This window comes from Symphalangus syndactylus, chromosome 24 (genome assembly GCF_028878055.3).
Source record: "Symphalangus syndactylus isolate Jambi chromosome 24, NHGRI_mSymSyn1-v2.1_pri, whole genome shotgun sequence".
In the NCBI taxonomy this organism is placed as follows: Eukaryota; Metazoa; Chordata; class Mammalia; order Primates; family Hylobatidae; genus Symphalangus; species Symphalangus syndactylus.
Genome location: NC_072446.2, coordinates 36,249,184 through 36,266,375, shown reverse-complemented (window position 1 = coordinate 36,266,375; position 17,192 = coordinate 36,249,184). Strand labels below are relative to the sequence as shown.

The 17,192-nt window shown below is 56.6% G+C and overlaps 1 protein-coding gene across 6 annotated transcripts in view; it reads left to right on the top strand.

The window, feature by feature from the left end:
* The first annotated feature begins 205 nt into the window (after positions 1–205).
* DLGAP4 (DLG associated protein 4) overlaps positions 206–17,192 on the top strand; it is a 223,385-nt gene continuing 206,398 nt past the window's right edge. For 4 of the 6 annotated variants that reach the window (XM_055265148.2, XM_055265149.2, XM_055265145.2 and 1 more), the window contains exon 1: positions 206–420. The gene's annotated coding sequence lies outside the window, so the exon portion shown is untranslated. The remainder of the gene's footprint in view (positions 421–17,192) is intronic. The other 2 variants (XM_055265146.2, XM_055265140.2) reach the window with 1 other exon arrangement.

Here is a 17,192-nt window from a genome sequence, read left to right as displayed (position 1 = left end):
CAGAGCGGTCGCCCGCTGCGGAGACCCTCCCCCTTCCCCCGGGTTGCGGGGGCGCGGGTGGGGGTGGGGTGCCAGGAACGGCTCGGGCCCCCCCAAGGCCCCCCCAGCCCCGCGCCCGCGGCCCGATCCGCGCCTGGTTTTGGGCGCAGCCGCACGGCCCCCTCCCCCGCGCGCCTCTCAGCGCTCCCCGCCCCCTCCCCGCCGCTCTCGGGGAGCCGGGGCCGCGCGGCTCCTCCTCCCGCAGCCGCATCTGGGGCGCCGCGCCGGCCGGAGGAGAGGCATGGGGCGCCCGCGGGCCGGGGCCGGGGCCGGGGCGGGGGCCGGGGCCTAGGCGCGCGGATCTGCGAGCGGACCCGAGAGGCGGCGGCGGCGCAGCTGAACGGCGGAGCGGGCCGGAGGCGGCCGAGGCGTCCGGCGCAGGTGAGGGCGCGGGGGTGGCGCGCGGAGGCTCCTACCCCCTTCCCGGGCCGGCGCGCTCCGTCCCTCGACTAGACCCCCCGATCTGGTCTCCTCCCCGACAGACCTCCCTGAACCGGGGGACGGCGCTGGCGCAGAAAAGCCCCCTCCCCTGCCAGTTCTGTCTTCCGAGCCCGGGTCCGAGGGGCCGGCTGTGCTGCTTTGAAGCGCCTTCTCCGGTTGGGATCGCCCCATCCATATCTCCCCAGACCCTCAAATCGGGAGCGGCGGCACCAGGGCCAGGAACCCCTGTCCGGGACCGGATCCCCATTCCGGCTCTTTTTCCCGCGGACTCCCCCATACCCCATATCAAGCGGCTGCCAAAGCCTGGAAGCCCCCTCCTCAGGCCCGCCCCCTAATCCGCAGGGCGGCCTGGGGGTCAGGCGGACCCCTCCCGTGCCTGGCCAACCTTGGCGCTTGGGAGAGCAGGGCTATGCCGGCCGGGGCATTCCTCCATTCAACCCAGCTGCCTCGGATCCCGCCTTGGTAGCCCCGGGAGCCGCCGGCTCCCCCCTTCCCGAGCTCTTTCCCGGACCTGGAATCTGGGGAGGGGGCGGGGGCAGCACCCCTCTCCCGCGCTGCATAGCGCCCCCTCCCTGTTTGCGTCCCTGGGAGGGGCTGGGCTGACCCGGGCACCTGGGCTGGGGGGGCACTCACATGGCTACCGGAGGCCCCCACGTGCGGCGCCCCGCGGAGACAGGGGTTCGAGTTCAGAGCCCGTGGCGGATGGACCAGGTGGCCGCGGGGACTAGCTGGGTCCAGATGTGCTGGGCCTGCTGGGAGGGGACAGGTGCTGCCTGGACGTGTGATGGCCCTTGGTCTCTTTTGGCCGAACCTGCCGCTGCGATCCCCCTCCATCCCTCCATCTCTCTATCCCTCCGTCCCTTCTCCCCTTCTTCCTTCGCTGCCTGTGTTGCAGAGAGGGGCTGTCAGAGACTGTTGATGTGGAAAAAAAATGAAATGGGGGAGGGGTTGTGATTGGCAAAGGCCAGTTGTGCGGGGAGCGGTGGGTAGAGGAGGTGCCCCGAGAATGGGAAGCCCTAAGCTTGGAGGGCAGCGCTGATGGGGAGAGGGTTCCCGGCACCCCCACCTGCCTGGAAGTGGAAATGACATAGCGGGAGGGGGCTGCAGTTCCAGCCCCGGGGAGACTGGTCTGCCCTGCCTCTACCTCCATTGCACCTCCTCTCCAAGCCTAGTCCCCAGTAGGGAGGAGGGAGTCCTGGCTCTCTCTGCCTCTGAGCCCTCACTTGTGGGAGGGGGCTGTTTTCCGCCAGCTGGAGGTGGTGGGAATCAGTTGTACAGGACCATCTCCGAGAACGCCTGTTGGAGGAGCCCTGTTTCTGTCCCTCCTTGGTGGCCACCTCTCTCTTGCCTTCTCTCCCAGAGGGCACTGGGCTGCCTGGTCCCAGGGTGGGGCTGCAGAGCTGGTGCCCTGGCCTGGCCGATGGGTGGCTGGAGTGTTGGAGCCACCACCAGGCCCCAGAGCCGGCTGTCGGGGCCAGTCAGCGGCAGACTCCTAGTGTGTTCCCAGCAGCTCTGGAGACGCTGGCTGTGCACGTGGGGCTGGCTAGAGTGCCTGTCTCCCGCTGTGGCAGGGGTAGGCCAGGGATCCTGTGTCCTCCAGGATCTGGGACAGCGCAACTCAACTTCTGGGAGTGTGCCTATGTGTGGTGTCCATGGCGACCCCATACTCACCTGCCAGAGGCCTGGTGAGGCCTGTGCTGGGCGCTGGGGAGTGCAATGGCTGACAGGGTCCCAACCTCCAGGAGCCTCTGTTTTGTTGGGGGAGGCAGCCTGTGTCAGGCATTGGAGACAGTGTCCATGCTGAAGAGAAACTGTGAGCTGGACGGGACCTGATGGCTGGGTTGTGTGGAACCCCGGGTGCCAGCCTTGAGATGGAGCCGCAGGTCTGAGGGCTGTGCCCCGGACGTGAAGCTGCCTGGCAGCTGAGTTGGTGTTTTTGAAGGAAGGCTGTGCAGCACTTGGGAACTAGGAGAGAATGTGTGCTTTGGAGCTTTCGGGAGACGCTGACGTATCGGATGTATCGGGGCACCCACTGACATCTCATTAGGTTCTTGTGTGGTTTGTGAGCCACAGGCTTCGTAAATGCCAGCAGTTTCACATGATGGGGAGGCTCTGAGGAACCGTATCCTGAGCACTGTATGTGACAGAAGCAGGTGGTCCCTACCCTCCTATACTTCCGTGATGGGTATCCATTCATTCAGAAAAGCATTAGAAAATCGCATTCGCTGACAGCAGTGCATTTGAACACTTTCATTTAAACATTCTGAAATGTGAATTAATAAAATCTTGAATGCAGGGGTTTTTTTTATAGAAAGCACACAGTAGGTACTCAATAAATGTCATGGCTCCCAGGATGAAACCCAACCTCCCCCTCCCCCAGCTAGCTACTTTCTAGCCACGTCTTGCTCCCCACCCCCTCCCTCTTTGGCTCGGGTCCCCCTGGGCTGCCTTCAGTTCCTGGAACAGGTCACCATCCCTCCAGCTTCAGGGTCTTCACACATGCTGGCTCCTCTGCCTGAACATCTCCAGCCCCCTTCTCCCATGTGCCTGCTTAACTACTGCTCATCACCCAAGCTTAAGCATCGCTTCCAAAAGAAAGCCTTCCTCGATGCCCAGGCCAGGCTGTGTCACTGTCACCACCTGCCCAGCCCCGTGGGCCTCTGCTTCATTACCCCGTGCCCATCCTTCTTGGATGTCTGTGGGTGTGGCTGGTGTGGAGAAGGGCAGGGTCACGCCTGTCTCTTCACGCTATTCCTCTGGTGCTGAGAAGACGTCTTGGCTCAACGTGTGCACTCGTCCATTTCTTTTGACTTTTGACGACCTGGTCCATTCTGAGTGGAGGGCTGGGCTCTGGGGAATGGGGGGAGACTTGGCCAGGCCGTTGCCAACATGACTGTCCATGTGCGTTCCCGGCCTCCAGCTGGGTCTGCATACCCAGAGGCATTTAGCCAGGATCTGTGGGAGTTACAGGCCTGTAGCCCCTAAAATCCCAGCAGGACTGTGGGACCCCAAAGTCTCTACAAGAGGGAGAGAGGCCATGCTGGGGCAGACCTGGCATCTTTGGGGATGTGCCCCTGGCCAGGCATTTCCCCCTGTGGCCATTCATTTGCTCACATCATCACCTGTTTACCTGTTCAGCCCTTCCTTCACTCGCCAGGTCACTGGCCTGTTCACTCTTCCATTTCCTAGTCCTCTGTTCGTTCTTTGGGCTACTAGTGCTTCCTGAGGCCCACTCAGTGTCCAGCCCTGTGCCAGGCTTGGGGACACAGAGTCAAACCTGCGAGGACCCCACTCTGTAAACTGTAGCCATCCTGCCAGGTGCTTCCTGGTGATGGAGACTGGTGCTGTCCAAAGGCTGGAAGTGCTTCATAAAGGACATGCGCTTGAGCTGGGTTTTGGAGGATTTGGGGATTTGGGTAGATGGAGAATAGTGGGGAAGGACACTGCTGGCTGCGAGAACTGCATGGACAAGGCACAGTGGCCCATGCTTGTAATCCCAGCACTTTGGGAGGCCAAGGTGGGAGGATTCCTTGAGCCCAGGAGTTTGAGACCAGTTTAGGCAACATAGTGAGACTCTGTCTCTACAAAAAAAAAAAAAGAAAGAAAGAAAAGAATTGCATGTATAAAGGCAGGAAGGCAGCCACATGCCGGGTGAGCTTGGGGATGCTGCGGGTTATATGTCCTTCTAAGAGGAGGTGGCCACTCCTGAGTGGGCCACAGGGAGGCTGGTGGTGGAGGGAGTAGGGTGCAGTCATGGTCGGCATCCACTCTTCTAGGAGCCCTGTTGCGGATTTGCTGTGTTTCTTTGGATGAGGCGTGTCCCCTCTCTGGGCTCCCTTGATAAAGTGAAGACTTGGACCTGATGATCTCTGAGGGACCTTCTGCCTTCCACTGTCCGAAGTCTGTGATCCTGAGAGCCCTGCATCTTGGGGCATCTGGTGGGCTGTCCTCCCATTTTCTGGACAAGGAAACTGAGCATTAGTTTAGTTTATTAGTAAGGTCTCCAAGGCTGCACAGCTGGTGAGGTGGAGGTGCCAGGGTTTGGATCCAGAGCAAGCCACTGGGTTTCCTGTAGTGGCTTTGAAGGACAGCTTTTGTGTGTAAGCTCCCAGGGCTGGCATCAGCGTGGGCTGACGAGGCTTGGCAGTTTCTTCTAACAGATGACCCTGTTGGTTAAGGGAGTGAGGGGGCTGGAGAGCAAACTCACTGGGCATCTTTAGGAAAAGCTGTCACCGAGGAGTCCTGTGTGTTGTACCAAAGACAAGCCCACTTCCTACTTCATCGGAATATGGGGGGACGCTTTGTGACTCACGTGACTAGATTTTCTTTCGTTGTGACCTATGGAGGAGAGGGTTGCCTGTTCTGTTCCTATATCCCCCCCACAGTGTCTCCTGGCAACTCCTCCAGGCCAGGACTGAAGCCTGTAAGGGTGTGCAGCATGTGCAGTACTCTACAGTTTGCAGAACCCATTTCATTCCCCCATCTTCTAGCCACAGCCAGGGTTAGGAATGAAAAGGGATATTGTCTCCATTTGACAGATGAGGAAACTGAGGCTCAGAGTGGTTGGGTGGCTGCCCAAGGTCACTCAGAGGGTGGGGGGTGGACCCTCAGCCGAGGCGCCCCTCTCACTGGGTCCTTGCGGGGAGGGCAGCGTGTAGGGGCTTCTCACTTGCAGATCGCACATTATTTCCTGAGCCGAGGAGTGGGGCCCAGGATCCTTCTGTGCTGGGTTTCGCAACGCCGCCTCCTCCCCACCGAGCTGTCTGACGTGGCCTTTTCAAAAACCCAAAATGAATGGAAGCACATTTTGTTTGGAGAATTTTGCTACACCCCTCACCAGGGCTGGTTGCAAAACCAGGCTTGGGGATCCCTGCTGATGTTGATGATGATAATAATAATAATAACTGTATCATTGGCTAGCATTTCTTTTCATTCATTCATTCCTTCAACAAAGCATTTTAGACCATCTCCCAGGCCATGTGCACTGCTCAGCCCTCTGTTAGTGAGCACCGATGCAGTACTTGATGTCCGGACTCTCTTTCAGCCTCCCTCACACCCTGTTATGATTATCACCCCCATTTTATGGAAGAGGAAAATGGGGCACAGAGAGCCAAGGCTGCACAGCCGGAGAAGTGGAGGTGCCAGGGTTTGGACGAAAGGCTCCCTCCCCATGACAGAGGCTGGAAGACAGAGGCCAGGGTTTGGACGTAAGTCAGTCAGAGTTTAGAGGCTGGTCTTAGCCCCATGTTCTGGGGATTCTGAAGTTCCTGTTTGTTCCACAGCAAGTGTTGGGTGGGGAGGGAATCAAGTGGAGCAGACCCAGTTCCTGGCTTTGGGGAACCTGAACAGATGCGCTGGGGGCAGAGCTGGGCCTGGTCTGGAGAGCAGCCTTGGGACCACCCTTGGACTCAGTGGCCGCTCTGCTGTCAGCGGCCACACCTCCCCCAGCCCCACCAGAGGCCCCATCTGAACTGTGAGGTTCACGGGTACCGAGGGATGGGCATCAGAGGAGAACTGTGGCCTCTCTCCCGGCTCCTCTGTGCTTCCCCAGCACGCAATTCTGGTTAAGCCAGCTCATCTCTCAGGCTTCTCATGGGGCACGGGGAGTGATATGGGTGATAAGGAGTGACCATGACCGGCAGTCCATTGGTGAGGAAGAACAAGATATTTGGCTCCTGGGACCGTTCATGGAAAAGGTAGAGCCCTCAATACGCATACGCACACACACAGACATGCACGCGTGTGCACACACACACACACACACAGAGTGCAGCCGCCCCCCGGCCGCAGTCACATTTGCGCTCCTCTTCTTAGGTGAGAGAAGGGCTGAGCAGGTCACCCACCTCTGGGAGTCTGTTTCAAAAGTGGCTAATGGAACATTTGGTGCGTGAGGGGGTCATCTTTAGAAAGCATAAGATGTGGGCAGGTTCTGTCTTTGATGATGTAGAAATGGGGCAGGCATCCTGGTGTTTAAATGGAGCAAAAGACTTATTGAGGCACTTATGGAACGCCTGCTGTGTACCTAGCACTGCCCTGGGACTCAAGATGGGGGATTAGAACCACGCCCTGAAGAGGTGTTGTGCTGGTGGGGGCAGTGGGACTCTGCACCCCAGGAGCTGGGCTGGGAGTGAGCACTCGGCCTCTTGGTTCAAGTGTTTTTCTTCCTGCAGTGACAGATAAGCCTGTGGGGGCAGACAGAGATGGGTCCGGGAGGCTTTTTGTTGCAGCTGCTGGGACATGGGTACTGGGTATTTGGGGGTTTGTAGTAAGAGGAACAAGCAGGTTTGCTGCTGCTGTGTGTCCCTAACTGATTGCCTGCACCTCTCTGGGCCTCCATCTACTTGGTGGGAGTAGAGGTGGGGGTTTGGTTTCTGAGTCTTTCCCGGCTTAGCCTTCTGTGACTTCAGGGATGAAATGAGCTGGGCTTCCCTCTGAGCGGTGTCAGGGAGTCTTCACTGCCCTCACCCCTGACCTGCTGCCTGGCTTCTCCACTGTCCTCTATCTTCCAGCTCCTGTCATGGGGAGGGAGCCTTTCCTTCCCCCACTGCGGGCTGACTGCGTGCAGTGACGCAGCACCCGAGGACTCTGGAGTGCAGCTTGGAAACGGGAATCTGGGTTTACTAGAGACAGGGGGAAAGGTTCTTCCCACCACCCCCAGCTGCCTGCCTGCCTTTCTCCCTCCGTGGCTGCCACCAAGCCCTGGCACCTCCTCAGCTCTGCCAGATCCACTCAGGGAGTGGGAGGCTCAGGACTGGAGGCTCAGCTGAACAGGGCCCAAGTTGGAGTCTCAGCATGCCAAAGCCTTGCTGTGTGACCCTGGCATGCTTGCCTGCCTTTTCTGAACAGTGTGTACTGTGAGGGCTGGGCTGTCAGATTCTGGGGCTGACCAGGCAACTTTGCAGTGACAGCTCTGGGGGGGTCACCTGCAATTGGAGAGGTGCTCCTGGCTGGACTTGGCCTGCTGCTGGGGGGACAGGGCCGTGGTTCAGAGACTGCTGGGTTGGAGGTAGAGTCAGGGCCCTCTGCCGTCTGTGTTTTCCATGGGCACAGCCTGCAGCTGAGGGAGCAAGGTGCTGTGGTCATCCGTTTTACATCTGGGGAAACTGAGGCTGCACAGCTGGTGGGTAGTAGAGCTAGGATTTGAACCAAGGTGTGTGTGATTCATGCACCCAGGTGAGAAGGTAGACCCCAGGCAAGAGGCCAGCTGGGCAACTGCGCACCTCCCTGTGCCCTCTCTGGGTCTCAGTTTCCCCATCGGAGCAGCAAGAGTCAGGAGGTGATGTTGGGGTTGCCTTGCCCTTCTCTGAGCCCCACCTGGTACTGCTGGAATTTTCTGAGCCTCCCCACCTGACCTACAGCTCCTATCCTCAAAGTGAGTGTGGCGGCAGTTGAAGGAGTGTCGGCATCTGACACTTCCTCAGGGACCTGCCACCTCGGGGTGTGAGGGATTCCTGGAGGACTGGGAGTGCACAAGGCCTTCCAGGGACAGTGTGCTGGGAGCAGAAGTGCGTGCAGAGGTGGGTGGCTCTGGGCAGCCTGGGGCTGTCGACTAGACCTGGGGCCAGGCCCACCTCTGCCCATCTATGCATCCAACCCTCGTAGATCTGGTTCACAGGGGACCCTGGGAGAGTGCAGGCAGGGACAGGGAGGGAGGGCTGCCCTCAGGGTCCTTCCCACTCCCTGTGTGTGTGCATGGGGGGGGTATGTGTGTGTGGTATATGTGTGTGTGGTGTGGTGTGTGTGTGTGGAGGGAGTGTGAAGGGTATGTGTGTGCATGGTTTGTGTGTGTATGTGTAGTGTGTGTGTGGTGTGTGTGTGGTATGTGTATGTGTGTGGTATGTATGTGTGGTATGTGTATGATGTGTGGTGTGTATGGTGTGTGTGTGTGGTGTGTATGGTGTGTGTGTGTGGTGTGTAGGATATGTGGTGTGTATGCTGTGTGGTATGTGTGATGTGTATGTGGTGCGTGTGAGGTATCTATTTGTGCTGTGTGTGTGTGGACTGTATGGTGTTTGTAGTGTCTGTGTGTCATGTATATGTGGTGTGTGTGTGCTGCATGGTGTGTGCTGTGTGTGTAGTGTGTATGTGGTGTATGGTATGTATGTATGGTGTGTGTGTTTATGTGGTGTGTGTGTTGTGCATGATGTGTGTATGTGTGTGTATGGTGTGTGTGTTTGTGTGGTGTATGTGGTGTGCATGACGTATATATGGTGTGTGTGTGGTGTGTGTGATGTGTGTGGGGCTGTGTGTGGTGTGTGTGATGTGTGTGGGGCTATGTATGGTGTGTGTGTGTGTGGTGTATAATATGTGCGTGTGAGGCATGTATGGTGTGTATGTGGTGTGTGGTGTGGGTGTGGATGTATGATATGTACATACGGTGTGTGTGGTATGTATGTGTGGTGTGTATGGTGTGTGGTGTGTGTGTGGTATGTATGTGTGGTGTCTGTGTGACGTGTATGGTGTGTGGTATGTATGTGATGTGTGGCATGTATGTGTAGTATGTGTGATGTGTGTGGTATGTGGTAAGTATGTAGGGTGTGTGATGTGTGTGTGTTGTGTTTGGTGTGTGTGTGCTGTGTGTGGTGTATGTTTGGTATCTGTTGTGTGTGTGGTGTGTGTGTAGTATGTATGCTGTGTGTGTGGTGTATGTGTGGTATGAGTTTGGTATCTGTTGTGTGTGTGGTATGTATGCTGTTTGGTATGTGCATGTGGTATGTATGGTGTGTGTGGTATCTGTATCTGTGTGGTGTGTATGTGATCTGTGTGGTGTACGTGGTGTGTGTGATGTGTGGTGTGTGTGGTATGCATGTGTGGTGTGTGTGGTATGTGTGTGAGGTGTGTGTATGATGTGTGTGGTGTGTGTGAGGGGTATCTTTGTGGCATCTGTGTGGTGTGTGGCATCTGTGTAGTGTGTGGTGTGTGTGTGCTATGTATGGTGTGTGTGGTGTGTTTGTGGTATCTGTGTGGCATGTGTGTGGTGTGTGTAGTACATATTGTGTGTGGTGTGTATGGTGTGTGTGATGTGTATGTGTGTTTGATGGTTCTGTGTGTGGCGTGTATGTGGTATCTGTATGGTGTGTGTGGTGTGTGTGTGGCATCTGTGTGGTTTGTGGTGTGTGTGTGGCATGTGTGTGGTGCGTGTGTGGTGTGTGTATGTTGTGTGTTTGGTGGTTGTGTGTGGTGTGTGTGGCGTGTTTGTGTGTTATGATGTGTGTGAGGTATCTGTGTGGCGTGTGTGGTGTGTGTGCGATATCAGTGTGGCATGTGTGGTGTGTGTGGCATCTGTGTGGTGTGTGTGGCATCTGTGTGGTGTGTGTGGTATGTGTGGTGTGTGTGTGGTCTGTGTGGTATTTGTGTGGCGTGTGTGGCATGTGTGGCGTGTGTGTGGTGTGTATGAAGTATGATGTGTATGATGTGTTATGTGTGGTGTGTGTGGTGTGGGTATGTGGTGTGTGATGTGTGTGGTGTGTATGTGGTGTGTGTGTGTGGTGGTTGTGCTGTGTGCTGTGTGTTATGTGTTTGTGTGTTATGTATGGTGTGTGGTGTGTGTGCACTATGTGTGTGTGTTATGTATGGTGCGTGTGGTGTGTGTGCTTGTGTTATGTATGGTGTGGTGTGTGTGTGGTGTGTGTGTGATGTGTGGTGTAGGGGTGGGTGTGTGGTATGATGTGTATGGAGTGGGTGTGTGGTGTGATGTGTGTGTGGCGTGGGTGTGTGGTGTGATGTGTGTGTGGCGTGGGTGTGTGGTGTGATGTGTGTGTGGTGTGGGTGTGTAGTGTGTGGTGTATGTTATGTATGGTGTGTGGTGTGTGTGTGGTGTGTGATGTGTGGTGTGATGTGTATGTGGTGTGTGTGTGCTGTGTGTGATGTGTGTTTGTGGTGTGTTATGTATGGTGTGTGGTGTGTGTGCTATGATGTGTGTGATGTGGGTATGTGGTGTGTGTGGTGTGTGATGTGTGTTTGTGGTGTGTTATGTATGGTGTGTGTGGCGCGTGTGTGGTGTGTGGGGGGTGTGTGATGTGTGTGATGTTTGTGGTGTGTATGGTGTGTGTGGTGTGTATGGTGTGTGTGATGTGTGGTATGTGGTGTGGTGTGTGTGATGTGGTTGTGTGTGCTGTGTGGTGTGTGTTTGTGTGTGTTGTGTTACATCACCTCCCAGATGAATATAAACTCACATGAGTGACAGGCACTGCGACCCAGGAGAGCTAAGAGGAGATCGTAGCTGTCTTGGTGTCCAGGAGCTGAGACCTGAGAGTGAGGAGGGGTGTGGTGGGGTGCGGGGGCAGCACGGACAGCCATGGGTCACAAGCCTGGAGAGAGCGGCCAGGAGCTTGGGATGAGGAACAGTCAAGGCTGGCTGAGTGGGCTTCATGGACCACGTGGACTGGTGACAGGAGAAAACTGAGGCTCGGAGCCATGAAGCAGCCTGCCTAGGCAGGACTGGAAACTTGGTGGCCATGGTTGGGTCCCTGGGGTTGCTGGATGGTCTGCCCTGGCCGCAGCTAGCAAAGCCAGTGGCCATCACTGAGTCTAACTCAGGACATTTGAGCAACATTCCTGAGGCCCTGCAGCAAGTAAGAGTGGGGCTGGGCCTCCCCTTCCCAGCCTCTCAGCCTCCTCTTGTGTGGGTGCATCCCACTGAAAGAAACTAGGCAGCCACAGAAGGTTCCAGAGCAGGGCAGACCTACAATGCTCTCCTGGCCGACCACTCCCCAGGCCTTCCCGGCACTGGCATGGGGTGTTGGCTGCCTGCCCACTGCTGAGGCCAAGGCCAGAGCTGACTGACCTCTGCCGTCTCAGTCTGTGGCCCCACTCGGCCGACACTGGCCGGGCAGAGACAAAGGCGGTGGGCAGCCTGGGAGGGGGTGGTGTGGCCCACCAGCCCTGTGGCTTTCAGGAACCATTTGCAAGACTGGGTTTGATAATGACAAGGCTGGTCCTGGAGGCCAGCGGGAAGGCAGCCTCTCATCCTGAGCCCTTGAGATGCGTCTGGGGGATCAACCACAAAGCGGAAGTTGGGCTCCTTCGCCACTGACCTCCCCTTCTCAAGCATCTTTTGGCAACAGCCTTCATGGCCTCTGGCCAAGATGACCATCCCCGCCTCCTACCTGATTTCCTGCTGGTGCGTCCTCCACGCAGGTTAAGTAACCACATCCAGCTGCTCATGGCCCAGAGCCCTGAATGAGGCCATTGCTGCCCCTGTCACCTGCCTCTGTGCACCTCCGCAGCCCCTTCCTGCTGTGCCCCCATCACACCCCACCCACAGCTCACCTGAATGACTGGGCATGCCCAGAACCTTCCATGTCCTCTGGCTTTCCTGCCTTTGCGTTTACTGTTCCCTCTCCCTGGAAATCCTTCCCCACAGTCTTTGCTTGGTAACTCTGATTTGTTACTTATGGCTCAGCTCAGACCTCCCGTTTCCAGGAACCCTGCCTTTCCCAACCACGTGGGTCACCCTACCCCCGCAGCGGACTAGACTGTGAGGGTCTCCCACTGGGCAGAGCCTGGGGCCTGGCACACAGCAGGGGCACAGCTTGTGAGTGTTACCTGAACATTGTTGAGACTGGTAGTCCAGGAAGGGCCTGAGAACAGGTCGGGGTGGAAAGGCAGCCCAGCTCACCAGCCCGTCCCCTTCAGCAGTGCTCCCAAGCCTCCCGTCACAGAGAAGCTGGGTCACCCGGGGGTGCCTTGGACAGCAGCCCAGGCCAGCCCGTCCCATTGCAGCCCGTCACTCCTCTCCTCCCCAGCCTCTTCTCTGGGAGCCACCTCCTCACCTGGATCTGGCACTGAGGGGGTAACTGAGGCTGGGCAAACAGGGAGCTGGTTGACCGGCTGCCTGTTTGGCTTGCACACCTACCGGGGCTGGCTTTTCAACCTGGGAGAAGCTCAACTGTTTGAAAATCTTTCTCCAGGATAGGAATAAATTTCTTGTTCTTTAAGCCTCTGAAATTTTAGAGTCTATTTATTACTGTAGCCTAGTCTACACTAATATGAATATCTGTTATGTGCCAGAGACTATTCTAGGCACTGGGGATAATAATGTTAACCTCCAAGGAGGCTACTATGAAAATTTTCTTCCTTCTTCTTCTTCCTTCCTTTTCCTTCCTTCCTTCCTTCCTTCCTTCCTTCCTTCCTTCCTTCCTTCCTTCCTTCTTTCCTTCCTTCCTTACTCTCTTTCTTTCTTTCCTTCCTTCCTTCTCTCTCTTTCTCTCTTTCTTTCTTTCCTTTCTTCTCTCTCTTTCTTTCTTTCTTTCATTCATTCTTTCTTTCTTTCCTCTGTCTCTTTCTTTCTCTCTCCTTCCTTCCTTTTTTCTTTTCTTTTCTTCTTCTCTTTTCTCCTTTCTTTTCTTTTCTTTTCCTTCTCTTTCCTCTTTTTTTTTTTTTTGTTTGACAGAGCTCTGTTGCCCAGGCCGGAGTACAGTGACATGAACATAGCTCACTGCAGCCTTGAGCTCCTGAGATCAAACAGTCTTCCTGCCTCAGCCTCTCGAGTAGCCAGGATTACAGTTGCACGTCGCCATGCCCGGCTAATTAAAAAAAAAAAAAATTTAGAGATGGGGTCTTGCTATGTTGCCCAGGCTGGTCTTGAACTCTTGGCCTCAAGCAGTCCTTCTCTCCAGCCTCCCCAGTTGCTGGTATTGTGGGCGTGAGCCACCGAGCACAGCACTGTTGTGAGAATTTTCTGAAAACTGAGAGGTGAGCACCTCTAGCTGGGTGCTGCACATAGCTGAGTCAGATCCATTCTTGAGTCCAACACAGTCATAAAGAGCAGCCACACAGTGCTGGCTGAGGTTGGCAGGGATGGTCCTCTGGACAGCTCAGGGCCACTAAAGGAAAGAGCCCTGGGCGTGCCCAGCCTGGGAGCATGGCCCAGCTCAGCCTCTGAAGCCAGCCTTGGTTCTCTCCAGCCTCTATTCTACCCTGAATCAAGGCTCATCTTCTATACTCGCTACCTATTACTGTGGAACAAATTACCCCAACATTTAGCAGCTTAAAGCAGTAATAAATGTGTCCTCTCTCTCATACACACACACAGTCTACTCCAGGAGTGACTTTGAGGGCATCCAGTTTACCCTCATGATGATCAGGTTAGGCAGAGTGATAAGGGCTGTTTCTGGGTGGGTCCTGGGTCACAGCCTGACACCAGCTGTCTCTCCAACATGCCCTGGGGCTCTAAGCGGAAGGGGCCACTGTCCTCACAGGAGCGGAGACAAGGCACAGAGAGGAAGAGTGACACTCCTGAGGTCACCCATCAGGCAGCTGGTGGACCCAGGATTGTCTCCCTGTCTCCCAGGCTGAAATGCAGTGGTGCAGTCATGGCTCACTGCAGCTTCCCACTCCTGGGCACAAGTGATCCTCCCCACTCAGCCTCCCGAGTAGCTGGGACTACAGGGGTGCACCACTGGACCCGGCTAATTTTTTGATTTTTTTGTAAAGATGGGCTCTCGCTTTGCTGCCCAGGCTGGTCTTGAACTCCTGGCTTCAAGTGATCCTCCCGCCTCAACCTCTCAAAGTGCTGGGATTACAGGTGTGGACCACTGCATCCAGCCCTGGCCCAGGATCTTAACCACTGCACCCTCCTGCGTTGGGTGAGACGGACAAGGGCAGGGAGGCTCTGGCTGGGTGGGGTCTTCGTGCCTGTCTGGAAATGAGGTGTTCATAGCAGTGATTGTTGATGACTAGCTGTTCTAATGAGCAGGTTTTTTTCTGATTTTGTTTTTCATTACAAGAGCAAAACTGAAGCCGGGCATGGTGGCTCACGCCTGTAATCCTAGCACTTTGGGAGGCCGAGGCGGGCGGATCATGAGGTCAAGAGATGGTGAGCATCCTGGCCAGTGAGGTGAAACCCCGTCTCTACTAAAAATACAAAAATTAGCTGGCATGGTGGTGCACGCCTGTAGTCCTGGCTACTCAGGAGGCTGAGGCAGGAGAATCGGAACCCGGGAGGTGGAGATTGCAGCAAGTCGAGATTGCGCCACTGCACTCCAGCCTGGCAACAGAGCAAGGCTCTACCTCAAAAAAAAAAAAAAAGAGCAAAACTGATTGGAAAGGTGGGCATCTGTCTCAGGCCTGGAGGGAGGGAGCTGCTGATTTTGAGGGGTGGCCCAAGTTTGAGTCCCTGCTCTGCTCACTGGCTATGTGATTTTGAGCAGGTCGCAGAAACCTCTCTCAGCCTCAGTTTCCCCCTCTGTCCTCAGAGGGATAACAGTGTCATTGCCTGTCTCAGAGGCTTGGTTTGAGGGTGAATTGAGGTCCTGTGTGTTCAAGTACTGAGGACAGAGCCTGGCATATAGCAAATCCCCAAAATAAGGCAGCTGGTGTTACTGTGCTCTCTCCTGACACCCGCACACCCCCCGGAACATTCTGGCACTCCCTCCCTAGCCTAGCCCAGGGCAGCTCACAGAAGGGCCAGCCTGGGAAAGTGGGCCAAGGGTGAGCACTATGGGCAGAGCCGTGCACAGAGGGCACCGTGCTTGTCCCCATCTCACAGAGGGGGAAACCGGGGCCCACAGATGACTGGTCCAAAGGCCTCAGGGGTGGAGCGGGGACTGGATCACAGCCTCGTGACTCTCAGTACAGTGCCTTTCTTGCTGCCCAACTCCTTAGGGATTCTTGGGTGAACTTCAAGGAGCTAAAGAGAATTCTAGGGGCCCCCAGGGCACCTAGGAGGCCTGGGAGGCAGTTGCTTGGGCCCTCCTCCCCTCACCACCCCAGGCCTCTGTGTGACCCTGTTGGAGTTGCCTCCTTCTCTGTGCCTCTGTCACAGCAAGGTAGTGGGGAGAGTCTGGAATCTGAAGAACTTGGATTCAAGGCCCCCTCCCCCAGGCCTCCCTCTGTGTCCCCTCCCCCAGGCCTCCCTCTGTGTCCCACTCCCCCAGGCCTCCCTCTGTGTTCCCCTCCTCCAGGCGTCCCTCTGTGTCCCCCTCCTCCAGGCCCCCCTCTGTGTCTTCCTCTCCTAGGCCTCCCTTTGTCCCCTCCTCCAAGCCCTCCTCTGTGTCCCCCTTCCCCAGCCTCACCCCGTGTTCCCTCCCTCCTCTGCTGTCCTGGTTTGTGCCTGGCCCACATTCAAGGTGGCAGCTTTGGGGTGGGAGCTCAGGCAATGGGAACCCTGCTTGGAGGGGCCCAGCCAGGCCCACACTGACCCTTGCCCTGGTGGACTCCCTCTGCCTGGGCAGGTGGCAGTGGGGCTGTGGGGCTGTGGGTGGGCGCTCTGGTTCTCCCCACGCTGCAGGCCTGCTTCGTGCCCCCCACTCCCTTGCTGCATGCCCTGCATTGGAAAGCAGATATATTTAGACGAAATGCTGTGTTCCAGACAGATTCTGCATCCACTGTACTTGTCAGGGCTGCGGGAGGCAGGGCCTGTGAGCAGCCACACCTGGTACCTGGAGTCTGGGCCCCCCTGAGCCCTTTGCCCACCTGCCTGGGACCTCTGGGGGCTGCTGGCTGGGTGAGGGGGACACTGATGAGACAGAGGCCTGGCCCTCTACTGACTGTGGACGGGTCTCCCTCTGCACCCTCTCTGCCACCTAAGGCCACATCTCTCTGACTCTTCACCTCCAAGTCACAGCCAAATCAATCCTTGGCTCCCTGTCTGCCCCCAACTTCCTCCGAATCCCCGAGCCCTCCTGTACCCCTTCCAGGACTCAGCACTTGGCCCCTGTGTAGTCAGTCAGCAAACGAGGATTTGAGCCTGCTGCGGGCCAGGTCCTTGCTGGATGTAGGACATGGAGATGAAGGCCCTCAGAGGAGCCAATCACAGTCTAGGAGCGGGATCATAGACCACGAAGACAACAGCAGGCACCTGCATGGCAGCAGGACGCCCTAGGGCAAGGGCACCCATGCTGGGGTGATAGTCAGGGAAGGCGTCTCGGAGGAGGGAGTGGTCCAAGCTGACACCCGTTGGTTAAGTGAGAGTGAGCCCACACCTGGAGACGGAACAGGCATTCCTGGCAGAGGGAACAGCACATGCAAAGGGCCGGGGTTGAGGGAAAACCTGGCTGCACATGGGAGAATGGGGAGCAAGAAGACGGGCAGGGATGGTGTCTTTCAGAGCCTCAAGTGCCAGGCTGAGGGTCTCGGCTGCCCCATGGGCCCTGGAGGGCTGCGGGGGAGTTTCCAGCAGGGCAGTGGCTGGGTCTGGTGTGAGCATGGCTGGGGCAGCTGGTCATTGGTTCCACAGCCACTCCCCAGGCTGGCCCCAGCTTCCACCTCAGACGTGCTCTGCCCGGCCTGGTGGAAATCAGATATAGCTCACACGTGCTCAGCGCCTGGTGAGGCGCTCCCCCACCCTAGCATGTTTCATCTGCCCCCGAGTCTAGGAGGGCTCAGTGCTTGTGAGCTGGGTGACCTTCTCACTCCTGCTTATTAATATGCCACCCACCGGGGCTGTAGGCAGAGTTGGGAGAACGAGCATGGGGAGGGAGCGAGGAGGGGGAAAGGTGGGGGTCCCAGGGTGGGAAATGCTGAGGGCTTGGAAATGGTACCTGCCCACCAGAACAATATCCAGCAGATAAAACCCAAAGTATAAAGACAAATGTACAGATCTCCCTCGATCTACCTGCAGTGGTGACCACATTTTGATGCCAGCCTTCCAGAGGTTTCTCCAAGTCTGTCTGCCGTGGCAGATGGATTCATTCATTCATTCAACAAATATTTGTTGAGTGCCCACTCGATGCCAGACCCTGTGGTGGGCAGAGGGGACATGGCTCTGA